This window comes from Vulpes lagopus, chromosome 20, assembly GCF_018345385.1.
Source record: "Vulpes lagopus strain Blue_001 chromosome 20, ASM1834538v1, whole genome shotgun sequence".
In the NCBI taxonomy this organism is placed as follows: Eukaryota; Metazoa; Chordata; class Mammalia; order Carnivora; family Canidae; genus Vulpes; species Vulpes lagopus.
In genome coordinates this window covers 626,341-641,622 of record NC_054843.1, presented here as the reverse complement: position 1 = coordinate 641,622, position 15,282 = coordinate 626,341, and the positions used below count along the sequence as shown (strand labels likewise).

Here is a 15,282-nt window from a genome sequence, read left to right as displayed (position 1 = left end):
GTGATTTTTCCTTATTTATTTTTTTAAAGATTTATTCATTCATTCATTCATTCATTCACTCATGATAGACAGAGAGACAGAGAGAGTCAGAGACCCAGGCAGAGGGAGAAGCAGGCTCCATGCAGGGAGCCCGACACGGGACTCAATCCCGGGTCTCCAGGATCAGGCCCTGGGCCAAAAGCGGTGCTAAACCACTGAGCCACCCTGGGACCCCGATTTTTCCTTATTTTAACCACTAATGTTACGGTACAATTATTGCCAAATCACTCACCACGAAACCGAATCTACAAGTAAACGCAGGGGAGGAAACAAAGCGAACGAGAGCAGGGCAGGCACCAGCCGTTAGCGGAGGGTTGGACGTGGCGCCCAGAACTGCCGACCCACACGAGGCGTGAGACGCGCGGGCCGTGAGCAGGGCCGCGCTCCGCAGTCTCATTCCTGTCACACCTGGAGGTGCAGACGGCTCTGCAGGGACATAAAGCAGGTCAGCAGGCTCTGCTTCCGGGAGCGAGGTGCCGAGCACAGCCCAAACCCCGGGGGCTCGTAAATACGAAGTTTAGTTTTGAGCCTTCCCAGGCGGCGGGATACGGTCACGTCCGGCTGCTGCAGGGTCGCGGGCTTCTGGTCCCCCACGGTGCGGGAAGGAATCTCGGGGCCCGGAGGGTCAAGCGAGAGCGTGTTCAGGGAGGGTGGGAGCAGAAACGGAGGACGCCCTCCAGAGTGAGGGGTCCTCGAGGGCTGCCGCCGAGGGTGTTTAGGGCCCGTGTTGTATCGAAAACCTGGCCGGGGAGCTGTGGCCTCGAGGCCGCTGCCGTCTTGGTGTGAACGAGCACCGCCGCTAACCCCGGGAGGACTCCGTCTTTGAGATCTGGTCTTTCCCATGATGACGGCGTGGCCGCCAAGGAAACGTGCTCTCTGACGCCGGGGCCGGGTGGTCTGGCCGCTCCCTTAGCTCTTGCTCGCTCTGGCTCTGGTGTAGGACTCGGCCTGGCAGGGGGCCCCCCCGTGTCTCCCTGCCTGTACCTTGACGCTGTCTTCCCCGTTAGGGAATGGGACGCTGAGTGCTCTGGCTGCTTCCTGCTGCAATGGGGGCGACAGGCCGTACGGCAGTTAGAGTCCATCCAGGGGTCGGACCAGGGGCCTGTCATACGTGGCTGGGGCAGGGGCAGTGGGGGGGTGACGATGGCAGGCGGTACGTGCATCAGCGTATGCAAAAGATAAGCACAGACCAACATCAAGCTCAAAATCATGATCACACCTACTAGATAAGATCCCCAAATACCAAGTCCCTCAAATACACCAGTAGATCTCTCGACCTCATTTAACTGATCACAAATGTCCCCATTCACTGGGACGCCTTGCAGGAGTTGTCTATAATGTTAACAAGACAGGGGGCAACCCGGGAATCCTGCCAAGGAGGCGGCCCGGGCTATCGGGTCAGTTGCCCTGAAGCTCATCCCAAGCTGTCTGGCTTCCGCAAGCAGCAAAGATTCAAAGATAATCAGAACTGGGATTTAACATCCGTAAAGGTGAGTTAACTGAAACATAATTTCTCTCCATAATAACCCTCCTCTTTAGAGATAGCCAAGTGAAGACTGATTTGTTTGCAAAACGAGTCCCAATTTTAACAAACTTGTTTTCGTTTTAAAGATTTTACTTATTTATTGGAGAGAGAGAGAGTGAGCGAGACGGAGAGAGCACAAGAGGGGGAGGGGGAGAGGAGGGGCAGAGGGAGAAGCAGGCTCCCCACTGAGCAGGGAGCCCGACGTGGGACTCGATCCCAGGACCCTGGAATCATGACCTGAGCTGAAGGCAGACGCTTCACCGACGAGCCACCCGGGCACCTAACAAACGTGTTTTAATTATTTACATACGCTCAGCAAGAATAGCAATTGTTTGTATAGATCTTTAACATTTGCTTTGCTGGAACTTTTAAAAAAATTTTTAAGATTTTTTTTTTTTTATTTATTCACGAGAGACACAGAGAGAGAGGCAGAGACACAGGCAGAGGGAGAAGCAGGCTCCAGGCGGGGAGCCTGATACAGGACTCGAACCCGGGACCCCGGGGTCACAACGTGAGCTGAATGCAGACGCTCAACCACTGAGCCCCCCAGGAGCCCTTTTTATAAGAAATCTCTAGGTTGTACTTTTAGTACCTCTTTAGGCCAGAAGCGAAGCCAAGTAGTTGCCATGAGACGTGCCTGTCGATTTGAGCTGGTGAATTCCTTTTCAGGGTCTCCAGGTATCCTCAGTTTCCTGCACCTGCAAGGAAGTGACATTCTCTGCTCACCTGGCGAGGCCGCTGGGAACTCTGTAACCAGGTACATTTCCAAGGGGCTTCGTGGCTCCACATTTCGTAAAGTCAACCTTAGTCCCTTAAAGCCGTCTGGTCCTGAGTCTGTGCTTGTCTCGCTCAGATGCGACATTGCAGTCAAGGCCTCGGTAAACTAACCAATGTTTTTAAGGGTGTCCCGAACGGATTCTTACGGAATTTGTGTAAATCACTATAATTGCCCTGGAAGAAAGAGTGGTTACTGGGACCTTTCTGAATTTGAGAGTGTTCGAGTAGAGAGAAAAGTTAAATGCCTCAGTTTGTTTACAAATGGACACTCTTTATCACGTTTCTGTAAGTCATAGTTATCTTGAATTTTCTTAATCCGAAAGACCAAACATTAGAGAACCAGCAGTGTTTTAAACAGGTCACAAAACTATAGTCATTTGCTTATTAGCTCATTTAGGACCATGTTTCTAATCTTTGTTCAGTTTATTTTTTTTTTAAGATTTATTTATTTATTTATTCATGATAGACACAGAGAGAGAGAGAGAGAGAGAGGCAGAGACACAGGAGGAGGGAGAAGCAGGCTCCATGCAGGGAGCCTGACGCGGGACTTGATCTCATGACTCCAGGATCACGCCCTGGGCCGAAGGCAGGCGCCAAACCGCTGCGCCACCCGGGGATCCCCTCTTTGTTCAGTTTTTTTTTTTAATTTTTATTTATTTATGATAGTCACAGAGAGAGAGAGAGAGAGGCAGAGACACAGGCAGAGGGAGAAGCAGGCTCCATGCACCGGGAACCGACGTGGGATTCGATCCCGGGTCTCCAGGATCGCGCCCTGGGCCAAAGGCAGGCGCCAAACCGCTGCGCCACCCAGGGATCCCTCTTTGTTCAGTTTAAATGCAACTTTAGTTAGTTCTAGAAACTCTTACCCATTTTTGTTAGTTTAGGATTTTAAGGATACCAAAAGCCTGTATTTTTTTTCCTAAAAGTCTTAACCAAAAGGAAACCATCAATTTAAGAAAACTCTTTTTTTTTTTTTTAACTGAGAGAAAGTGGAATTTCAGTCTTCTACAGTGTACCTTTGAAATCATTCGTTTCAATCCTAGTCCCTCCTGACCACGTATGACATTCCTTTCCAGAGGTCTCCTTCACAATCTCCTACAACTCTCCTGTGCATTTAGATTTTGCCCCAAGCCTTTTTTTTTCGCCCCAAACAACCAGTCTTATTTGGGACAGAATTACCTTCTTTTACCTTGAACAGAAATGCACTCGTCACATCTCCCCTACACGTCGCCTGCTCTTCCACACAGAATTGCTCCCATTATTCCCAGGAGTCATAATTCCCCTTAGCAGAGTTCTCTGCCCTCTTAGAAACCTTAGCCTCCAAAAAAAAAAGAAAAAAATAATAATAAAAAAAAGAAAATAAATTAAAAAAAAAGAAAAAAATAATAAAAAAAAAAAGAAAAAGAAAAAGAAAGAAAGAAAAAAAAAAAGAAACCTTAGCCTCCAGGGAAGACTAAGGAGCCACCAATTGTGACCTGTCGCACCAGAGCTCTTTAGACGGCGGTTTGAGGAATCCGTTCAGTACAAAGCATGGTCCCCAACAGATGTAAGCAGATTCCGTTTCTTTGCAATAAGAAGTCAAAAGCACAAGCCTGTGTCCAGTAGTCAAGGCTTTTAGTACTTTATCCCGTTTGGAAAGGACCTAGGTGTCCAGTGAATTTAATCCCAATTTATTACCCAAGCAAAACTTTAAAGTTTCAGGTCACCAAAGACTCAAAGCTATCTTAACCATTATCCACGGAAACTTTGAGACAGAAAATTAACCATCACTTTAAGTTATCTCTTTGCTAACAGATTGCATCGGAGATAACACGAGCTTATTTGACCTTTGGTAAATCTCGGTAGAATAAAAGCTTCACATTTAATGCTGCTAAGTTTAAAGACATGTTTTTCTTAATTAAACCAACAAACTTAAATTAATTCAAATACCAAATTATATTTCACCTGGATTCTCTTTTAGAAGTCAACCAGTTGGGGATCCCTGGGTGGCTCAGCGGTTTAGCGTCTGCCTTTGGCCCAGGGGGTGATCCTGGGGTCCCGGGATCGAGTCCCACGTCGGGCTCCCTGCATGGAGCCTGCTTCTCCCTCTGCCTGTGTCTCTGCCTCTCTCTGTGTGTCTCTCTGGAATAAATAAATAAAATCTTAAAAAAAAAAAAAAAAAAAGAAATCAGTTGTTTCCCATTGTCAGTTTTTACCGGTGACACTGGTAGGGAAATCTGAAGGGAGCACCCAAGGTGGTGCAGAAACGGGAGGAGGAGGAGGAGGCGGGAGAGGCGCAGTGCTGCTAGCAGGCAGCAAAGAGGGCTCCCGGTCCTAAGCCTCGTCAGCTTGGACAGATGAGCAGATGCAGATTTTTTCTTCATTTATTTTCCCACCAAAGTGGAATTACGCAGTCCACATCAGGCACGGTGGCCAGTCCTGCAATGAGAGTGGCCTAACACTCTAGGGCACCAGAAGGTCAGGCCAGCAGGAGTAGCCACCCTGACCTGCACCTGCGGCCCGACCCTCCCCCTCTTCTGGACTAGCACCGAATGAATGTTTAGGTGGCTCAGCCATCGTCTAGGGTGCAAACTGGTATCTAGGGATCTGTGGGTAGGTTTGTGCTGCTTGTGGAGGCGGCTTCCCTGGGCTGTGACCTCCAGGGCCAGTCTCCGTCCTTTTACGTGTCTCAGACTCCCTGTGGTCATTCATAATGCCCCGGGGCAGGCTCAGAGCCCCGGATGCCCGGCCCATACGTGCGCTTCCCGGATGAGGCCTGCAGTCAGGGGAATCCGGTCACGTGTATCTTCAGAGTTCCCATATGGAACCCTCATTTGTTTGTGTGCACCAGGCTCTGGTTAGCAAAAGCCCAATTAACGGTTTTGGTTTATTTTCAGCAGTAAAGCGCCTGAGCATCCTTTCCCCTAAATACTTGATGACCTATATCAGTAGATGAGGCCCTAGTACAAACATAGAGTTCCTGGAGAAAAGGAGAAGTCATTTGAGAAAAAAGTATGAAACCAGAGGGTAAGTGAAGGGTTACCTGGTTACTCTCTGGTTAGGACGGGGACAGTGTTCCCTTCCTACAAGGAGGGGAGATTGCCCGGGTCTTTCCCAGAAGCCTGTCACCTGAGTCTTAAGATCAGCGACCACACTTGTGGCTCTTACGTGAGCGGCGTGACCTGTACCCTCGCCCTTTCCTTATCAGTGGTGGAAGGAAGGGAGCAGGACCGCTGCACACAGGCCGGTGAAACTTCTTCCCACAGGAGACATTACACACACGGCCTGACCGCTCTCCGGGACGGGAGTGATAGGTAATACGGCCACTGCAGTTTGCACTCTGCTCACGGCGGCTTACACCCTCCTTCCCCGTGAGGCAGACGACCGACAGCTCAGCGCATCCCCGGCCTGCGCTTAGTGAGCTCCCCATCTGCCTCCTGTCGCTCTGGAGCCCCGGGGTTCCAAAGCCGGAACGAAAGCTCCAGCCTCCCGCTCCCCCCACTTCCCGCTGGAAGCAGTTTGGATATGGGGTGCTGTGGACTGAACTGTTCCCCCCCACCCCCCCAGTGTGGCCATACCTGGAGACCAGGCCTTGACGGGGGTTAAATGAGGTCATAGGGTGGCTGACCCGGGAGGACAGGTGGCTCGTGCGAAGAGACTAGGACACAGGCAGGCACAGAGGGACAACCGTGCGAGAACTCGGGGAGAAGGTGGCCATTCCCACGCGCAGGAGAGAGGCCTGGGGGAGGGGGTGGCCGGAGCCCCCAGCCTGAGCTCGGCCGTCCAGCCCCAGCCCTGGGAGTAGCTAAGCTGGGGTCTGGGGGCCGCCCTGGCGGGGTCCGGAGACCCTTTGCGGGGATCTGTGAGGTCAGGAATGGCTGTTTCGCCGGCACTGAGCCGTGCGTCCGACTTCTCGCTGTAGGACGCGCTCGGTTAAGGCCAAGTGACCCGGTGAACCAAACCTGGAGCCTTCAGCCCTGCGGGGACCCGCCTTCGTGACAACTCGGCTTTGGTGCGCTCACCTGCTGGCCTGGGGGACTGCGGTGGAGACTGCGACTGGGTTACTTGATAGACGTTTTCTCAGAAAAGACTGACATTAGCCCTTCGCTTCCGGGACTCCAACTGGTGGGGTTGTTGCCGCCGGTGACCTTTGACCTCTCAAGTAAAAGTTAGAATTTCCCCAAATTTATAGCTGCTGCCGTTCCCAGCTAAGACATAAGACTTTTCTGATGAACTCGGTGGTGATATTAACAAATGTGGATTTTTTTGATGTTGGGTAGGGAAGTATCTGGAGAGCTGCACGGTCGCTGGACCAGTGTCCTCCCAACGGCCCCTACGTGGTATCATGGAAATCATGCACGGGTAAAGGGTATACTCAAAATTTGGGGTGGACCGATGGCTTTTTACATAGTTTCTCGTAGAGCTGAGGAGGCTCTTTGATGCGGTTTCCTCTGGGTTCAGATCGCCCTTCTCCACTCACTGCCCTTTAAGCGGTGGCCGCTTGAGCTTCGGTGTCCTGGCAAAGGAGAGCGACCCCAGTTACTGAGACGGCTGTGGACATAGCGCTCCCCGTCCAGCTGCGCGTCCGTGGGGGCCGGTGGGCTCCGCGCATTTCAGCCCGAACGAGCGCACCTAACAGGTTAGCGCAGAGGCAGGTGGGAGGACGCGGCTGTGTCTTCCCCGGCAGACGTACCGAGGGATGAAAATGTGGGCCTGTGCCACAGTCTCGGCAAGTTCTGGTTTGGGAAAATACAGTTAACTTGCGTGGGTTTGCTACTATTTTTAACTGAATTAACAAAATTATTTAAAATTAATAAAATAATTAATAATTAATAAAACATAATTAATATGTTAAATATGATGTTATATTATATTAAGTTATATCAATTATACATTATATAATTATTATATATTATATTAATCATAATTATATATTATATAATGTGTAATTATTATATAATTATATATTATATATAATGTTATATATAATATATAACATATAATATAATTTATATATAATATATAATATATAATATAATATATATAATGTATTAATATATAATATCATGTAATATGTAGCTATATAATTATGTATTATATAATTATAATATATAATATATAATATAATATATATTACATAATATATAACATAATATATAATATAATTTATGCAATGTAATTAATATATAATATATTAATAATATATAATATATAATAATATGTAATTATTATATACTTCTGTATTATATAATTATAACATATAATACATAATATATAATATATATAATATAATATATAATTAATATGTATAATATACTAATAATATATAGTATAATAATATATGTAATTATTATATAATTATTATAATTATATTAATATTAATATGATATTAAATGTTATATATTTAATATTATATTAATATTTAACATTAATATTTAATATTAATGATTAATATTAATTTAATTAATTTAATTAATATTTAATTAATATTAACTTAATTAATATTTAATTTAATATTAATATTTAATATTAATGATTAATAAAATATTTAAAGTTGTAGTTTTCATTTCTAACAAGGTGAGTGATGATGGATACAACCCACATAAACAAAAGTACGTGGCTGGCGTCCCAGTGACTATTATGAGACCAAGGAAGTCTTGAGGCCAAGGGTGCTGAGGACGGCTCCCCCCGCTGTGGGCACCGCGCTGCACCCCCGCGCTCCCAGGCCGCCTGGTCAGCCCCTTCTGTCCCTCCCGTTTGCGCTCACACCAGCCCACCCCCACACCCCCGGGGGTCTTTCTTGTCCCTTCTCAAATACAGCCTCTGCGAACGAGGCGTGCCCCCAGCTGCCCTTCACGCTCTGCCTGAAGCCCCAAGCTCCTCCGGAAACCGGAGCTCTGCTCCAGCACGCAGTAATGGTGCTGATGCTTGTGTGCTCCCTCGTCGTCCCAGCCTCTGCCGTCTTCCCTCCTGGCTCCCGGGGTGGTGGCCCCCCGGTGGCTGCCGTAGCGGTCAGCATGGCCTGGGCTGCGCTGTGGTTGCCATCGGTTTTGGGTCCGCTGTGGTCCTGCTGGACATCAGGGGGTGTTTGTCACCGGAACACAGAGTGGCATGTGCCACCTTTGCTCACTTTTGGTTGGGAAGAGCAAGTGTATGGCCAAGCACGACACAGGGATGGGAAATATTCCACGCCCGGGGAGGGGGGACCGAGGCTTTGCCGAGCACACAGGCCCTCTGACGTCAGTGTCACCTGGAGGAAATCCTTCCATCATTCTTTGGCTCCTGTCCTCCACCCTCTGTCCTTTGTCGCCCGCCCCTGAGCCGTGCTTGGGGCCTGCCCACCTCCCCTGAGCTGATGGCTGGAAAGCCTTCTGCCTGGCTCTGTTGCCAGCCCTGGGACAGGACAGGGCACTTTGTGTTTCACTCTGGGGAGGCTGCTGGCCATGGTCAGCCCTGCGTGGCTCTGGCCTTCCCTCCGGGTGTTGCGAGAAATGACCCAAGCCCTTCTGCAGCTTCTGCCCCTGCCCAAGAGAGGGATGGCACAGGCCAAGCACCCTGGGGGTCCCGGGCTGTGTCGCGTGGGCCGTGATGAGAGGGTCCAGAGGTTTGCTCCTCCTCCTCGGCCACACGGCTGGCCGTGGCCTCACCCTGCTGTCAGGGTGCACCGGGCTCGTAGTGTGATTCCTCTTCTCCTTCTCTTCTCACTTATCCAGAATCTGTGCCCTATGCCTTTACTCCGGGCTGGGAGTGATTTTAGGTGGTGGGGACATAGTGTGCCGGGCGTTCAGAGGGAGGGCACAGGTGAGCAGAGGAGTGGCCTCTGCAGGCTGGCCGCTGTGGTGGTGGTCTGCAAGGCTGCTGGGAGCCCAGACAAGACGCCTGGAGGTGGGGGAGTGGCTGGGCCGTGTCTTGGGTCGTGGGCGTGAAGCCGTGTGTCGGGCCGAGCTCCCGCAGAGGAGCCAATCCATGGTGTAGGAAGCGCTGGTTAGGTGGGCGGGCAACAAGCAAGGCCTCACGGGCTTGGCCGGGCCCCCAGCCGGGGCCTCACGTGTGTCTCATGGAGCTTTGCAGCCTCCTGTTGTCTCCTGTTGTCTGTGCCCATCTGCCCAGCGACGTCGGGTCCACAGTGCCCCAAGAGGTAGGCTTCCCTGGGCAAGTGGGCAGCCTGAGTCCCCAGGCACCATCCCGAGCTCAGGGACCTCCATGTCCCCAGGCTCCTGGCGGGCATGTGCGTGCCACTGAGCCCAGCTGTGAGCCACATCATCTTCCCCAGGGCTCAGATCAGCTCTCAGTGGGGGCAGACAGCCCCTGGGCACTACCCACAGCCAGGGGAGAGGGCAGGAGCGGCCCCACTGTGCTCCCTCCCCTGCTTGTGCAAGTGATCCCCGTCTGGACAGTCGTGTAAATCATATTTTTAATGAAACAAGATAGGTAACGATGGGGGAGCGTGGCACGATAATGACGTTTATAAGCCAACTTTAAGATGCTGCAAACATTTCATGACTAAGCCTTTTCCAAAAGGGAAGGGAATCAAAGGAGCGTGATCACCATCTGCTCCCGTCACTGTTGTGCAGAAACGAGGAGCTCTGTGCTCCTGCCCTCGCCCGGGGTCCCCCCTTCTCCTGCCCGAGTGCAGCCTGGTCCCCCCTCCCACCCCTCCCGGGCAGCAGGTGTCCCGCTCCCTGCTGTCTTCTCCCTGGAGGGAGGTCCTTCCCCGCGTCCCAGCCTCCGGGCTTCCTGCAGCCCAGCTCTGCTCCTCGGCCCGGAACGGAGGACCCCCACCCGGCAAGCCTGTCCCGGTGATGCGCGGCCGATCCTCCTGTCCCGGGGGCCCCTGCCCTCCTGCAGCCCCCCCCCCCCCGGCACAGCACCCGTCCCACGGGGTCCGGAGCACTAGCGCGTGATCCTGTTTTCCCGTCCTCCCCGCAGAGTGAACGTGCTGCCTGGGGAGCTGTGGCAGAGGCCCCGGCCTTTGCGGAGCACCCGCAGCCCTCGGGGCCTCCCGGCTTGTGCCGACGTCGTGTGGCCCATGAGGCCGACGGGCGCCCTGAGCGCCAGACGCCTGGCTCTTCAGGAGAGAACGGGGCGTCCTTCGACCTGTTTAGGGAAGGAAGCGCCGGAAGCATTCTGGGGTCCTGCCTCCTTTTACGGAATTCGGCAGAACTGGTTAGTCAGCTCGTCTAGGTCCTCCAGCCTCCGACATTCACTTACGGCGACCAGGGAGGAGTCCTCTGTGGACGCAGACAGGGAGTCGGCCGCTGAGGTCTTGCTCCGTCACGTGGGCGTCACAGCGGGATCCTGAAGAGCTTCGGCTTTCACCCGGGATGACACCTTGTTCCACACGCTGCAAGCACGACCGCCCGTCGGCTCGTGGGCTCTGGGGAGGTGGCCGCCCGCAGCCTCGCAGAGACCCCTGCCCGCCCCCGGCACCGGCACCGTCCGGGGATGGGACTCTGGGGCCCAGGCGGAGGTGGACGGGGACGGCCGGCGTGCGGCAGGCGCGTTGAGCACACGCTTCCCGGGGGCTCCCCCATTCCCTCATTCATGGGATTCGAATGTGAAATCTGATTTTTGAATGTTGGAGACAAATTCAGGCCACGTGGACCAGCGAGCACACGTCAGACGACATGTGGTCACCCGAGTGAAAGCCCACGTGCAGGGAAGGCCCAGGCCATGCCGGGTCGTGGTCGGTGAGCGGAGGGAGTGGGGTGTCAGCACCCCTGGGCCGAGGCCGCCCCACGTCCTTGGCTCTCGGAGGTTGGCGACTATTACGGTCCCCTTCCCTGGGTCCCCCCGCAGAGGCCCCAACTGAGGAGGCCCGAGGCCGTGGGCTCTGACACACGGGGGCGGGGACGCCCATCCGCGGGTCCCGATGCAGCCCGGGTGTGTGCTCCGCAGCGTGACACCCGGCACAGGTGTGCACTGCCCATGGCTCACTTGGGCACTTGGGCACTCACCTGCGGGGGCGCACGCACCAGCTAGAGGCCTGCGCTCTCTACCAGCCTGTGTCTGCAGGAGCTGGATCGCCCCAGGCGCGCACGCTGCCGGCCGCTGGCCCCTCCCGATGGCGGGGTGACGGGGGCGCGGGGAGGGCCGGGTCCAGGCTCTTGGCCCCCGGCACCAGCCGGCCGGTGTGCGCGGACGCAGCGGCTCCCGGAGACCGACCGCGGCGTGTCCTCCCGGGTCTCCGCGCGGAGGCTGAGGCGCTGCTCGCGGCGGCGCTGGACACGGCAGCGGCTCGGGAGCCTCGCCCAGGTGGGGACGAGAGCGGAGCGGCGCATCCGAAGGCCCCGGGGTACCGGCCGGACGCCGAGCTAGGCGGCGGCGGGGGCAGGAGGCCGGGCGGCCGGAGGTGCCACCGCGCTGCATGACAGCCCCGAGGGGCGGCCCGGAGGCGGCGGGGCTCGCTCGGGCCCCCCAGCTCCCCCCGGGCCCCCCGGGCTCCCCCGCCTGCCCCGGAGCCGCGCTCGTCCTGCGGCTGCTGTGACCCAGTCGCCCGCGCGCAGCCCCGGGAGGACGGTCCTCGGGGGAGGACTGCGCGTCTGCCGGGCGAACAGCCAAGGGGGCGGCCGCGGCTTGCCCGCCACGACCCCGGGGGCGCTGCCCGAGTCCAGGAAGGCGCGGGCACGGAGCTCCGGGGCTGTGCTGCTCCGTGGCGGCGGCGTGACCGCGGGCGGGCCCGGGCCCGAGCTCGGCAGGCAAGGACGGGCCCGTGAGGGGGGCGGGGGGCGGTCATCACCGGGCGTCGTGCTCCCCTCGCCCTGCCCCGTGCCCCCGCTGCCCCCGGAGCCGACTGCTGCCATCTGGCAGGCTTGCGGGTGGTCGCAGGCCCCATCGACGGAGCCTCAGAGTGGCTCCGTGTCATCTGATCCTGAAGGTGCCCCTGTCCCGACTGCCATAGTCACGGGACCAGTCACGGCCCCCCTGGAGCCGGAATGACCCCCACACAGCGTGGCTGCGAGCGCATCGGCACCTCCGGATCGCCCTCCGCCGTCCTGCCTGTTGCCTGCACCGTCCTGCGCTGCCGTCCCACCCGCCGCCTCACCGTGGACCGTCCGGGCGCCGTGGCCTCCGTGCAGCAGGGCCCAGCCCCCTGCTTCCACCGTGTCAGGACTTCTCCTTCCCTCCCATGGGGTCAGCGCTCCCTGCCCTCGAACCCGGGCTCCCCTGTGACTTCGTGTCAAATCACAGGAAGCGGCGCAGTGGGCCTGGCCATCACCGCCCGTGGCCGCGTGGTTCTCGGGCCGTCCCACGTCCCGGGCTCGGCCGCTGCATCCTTGCAGGGTCACTGAGCATCTCCCTCATCCTCCCCACATCATAGAACCTGGCTTTGTTCCTCCTGAGCCGTGTTTTCCAGACGAGCACACTTAGGCACTGCCGTGCGCTGCCCCGTGGGGGGAGCCAGGTTGTGGGCGTGGCGGCTGTCGTGGGTCCCCCGGGTCCGCTGGCCACTGCCACCAGACCCGCTGCTCCGTCAGGGCGGGTGGAACAGTGACCTGCCAGCCGTGGAACCCTTTCCACGTGGATGAGTTGGGATTATTCCATATGCGGTGACGTCTCCTCACTCCCTGGGGTTGTCTGGTCACCTAAAATATGCTTCCTACCGGAAAGGCAGGAGACCTGTTTCTTTCCTTTTTTGGATTTAATTTCTTTTTTTAATTTTTTTTTCACCGTCCTATAGGTTTTGTTTTCTCTTCCTGCTTTTTTTCCTTTCTGTGTAAAGCATTATTATTAACATATGGATTTTACGTAGAAGGTACATTTGTTCTCTTGCAACTATTCTTCCCTTTACTCAGATTATTCCGTGTTTGCGGGCTTCCGCGTGGATATGACCACACCGGTCTTTGACGGTTTCCTTGACTCTGTCACGTGACGTGTCCTGTTCTCCTCTCTGATGCTTGCTTTCCCAGACCTCCTGGAATCAGCTAATTCCCTCAGGGGCCCTACTTCGTCCTGGTTGGGGAATGATATTTAGAGACCATAGTCTAGGCATTAAGGGTGCTTATTGCAATTGAGCGTCACCACTTTTTCATAGTTTTAGTGGAGAGAGCGAAGGAGGGGAAAAGAAGGGGAAAGTGTGAGTTCATAGAAATAGTTCTAAGTCAAATGTAAGATCTCAGAGTTTCTACTTAAAAATTTTTAAATTTAGTACTTGTTTCTCTTTTGTCTTATTAGCATTATTACTTATGTGCTTTACCCTAAATGTACATATAATGACTTTGGAATATTATTGGTGCCCACAAATGGCTCATCAAGATTTCCTGGCATGTGTGTCCATCCCTGAGGAGATCCAGACAGATTCCTGTGCTTTAAAGTCAGTTGCCACAATTCTTCTGTCTGTGTGCTTATGTCACCAGCTTCATGTATACTTGGGTTTTTTTTGGGCCGGGGGGATTAAAAAAATTCTTATTTTTGATTATGTAACATTTATATGATTCTAAAGTAAAATTATGGGCAACCTCGGTGGCTCAGCGGTTTAGTACTGCCTTCGGCCCGGGGCGTGATTCTGGAGTCCCGGGATCGAGTCCCACGTCGGGCTCCCTGCATGGAGCTTGCTTCTCCCTCTACCTGTGTCTCTGCCTCTCTCTCTCTCTATCTCTCTGTGTCTGTCATAAATAAATAAATAAAATCTTTTAAAAAAATAAAATAAAGTAAAAATATATTGGAGACTATTCAGAAAAGTCTCATGTCCACCCCTTTCCATCCAGCTTCCTCCCTTCCCAGGTAGGTAGCTTTGTCTTTCTTTCCATTATTTGTTCTTGAAAATATAAATAAATAAATATATACGTGTGTACGTAAATGAGCTCCTCAACTTAGTAAACATTTCCTTTTTCATATTTCTTTTGATTCTTTTTTTTTAAGATTTTATTTATTCATGAGAGACAGAGAGAGAGAGAGGCAGAGACACAGGCAGAGGGAGAAGCAGGCTCCACGCAGGGAGCCCAACGTGGGACTCGATCCTGGGACTCCAGGATCATGCCCTGGGCCGAAGGCAGGGGCCAAACCGCTGAGCCACCCGGGGATCCCACTATTGTCTATATAATTCACAAAAACCTCTCTTTTCTTTTTTTCTTTTCCCTCGTCTATTGATGTGCTCTCCTGGGGGTTAGAGGGAGCTGGGAGCTGCTTCTCTCCCTCCAGGCTACTCCCTCTCGGGGGCTGTAAGGCTCCCCTCGTTACTCCCCCGCCTCTTCTCCCACGTTATTAGCTTTATCGGTTCCTTATCTCCATCACATGGAACGTTTATACGTTACTCTGTCACCACCAACTGCGTCATTTAGTTCAGGTTCTAGAGCTAAATGGACCCGATGCTTGTCACCGTACTCCTTGTGACATAGCTTCTCCACTTACCTCGCGGTTGGCTGGAACCCACTCGTGTTGGGTTCTTCGGGGTAGGCTCTGCAGGAAAATGTTCCCGGGGTTCCTGCACGTTCACATCTTTTTATCTGTGGCCTTTCCAGCACAGCTGTAATTTAGCTGCATAAAATGCTTGGTTTATATATTTTTTTCACTTTAGTGTCTTAAAAAGTGTTGCTTTGCTTCTGCATTGCTGTCGAGAACCCCGACCTCCTCGCTCTGATGTTCTTTTCATTATAAGTGTGCGGGGCCTTTTAGGCTGGGTGCCCCGAAGACTTGGCTCTATCATCTGTTTTCCTGAAGTGTGTCTTGCCATGAGCTGCTCAGGCTTGAATTTTCAGGAACGTGGGGTGCCCAGTCACGGTGTCGGTTCAGGCTGTTTTACGTCCGGAAGTGTTTTGGGGTGATCCGCGAGTATACGTGGAGACGCAGCGGGTGTACTCACATGCACGGACGGCGGCTCTGTCTTGCCCGTGCATTGTGTCCGTCATGTTCTCTGGAGTCTTCTTCCTGCACATCTGTCTCATTATTTTTTTTCCTTGTTTCTCTTCTCTACGCTCTTTTCCTGGGCCTTCTGTGCTCTTTGCTCGTATGCTGCTTCTGCT

General features: G+C 53.3%; 1 protein-coding gene across 19 annotated transcripts in view; it reads left to right on the top strand.

Moving 5' to 3' along the window:
* Positions 1 to 15,282, top strand: part of PCBP3 (poly(rC) binding protein 3) — a 245,684-nt gene that overhangs the window by 158,588 nt on the left and 71,814 nt on the right. For 7 of the 19 annotated variants that reach the window (XM_041734761.1, XM_041734758.1, XM_041734760.1 and 4 more), the window contains exon 1: positions 2,228 to 2,321. The exons of 4 other annotated variants lie outside the window; for them this stretch is intronic. The gene's annotated coding sequence lies outside the window, so the exon portion shown is untranslated. Of the gene's footprint in view, positions 1 to 149; positions 1,530 to 2,227; positions 2,322 to 3,828; positions 3,888 to 5,217; positions 5,348 to 6,311; positions 6,333 to 15,282 lie in introns of those variants that run through there. 8 more of the 19 variants (XM_041734745.1, XM_041734750.1, XM_041734742.1 and 5 more) reach the window with 6 other exon arrangements.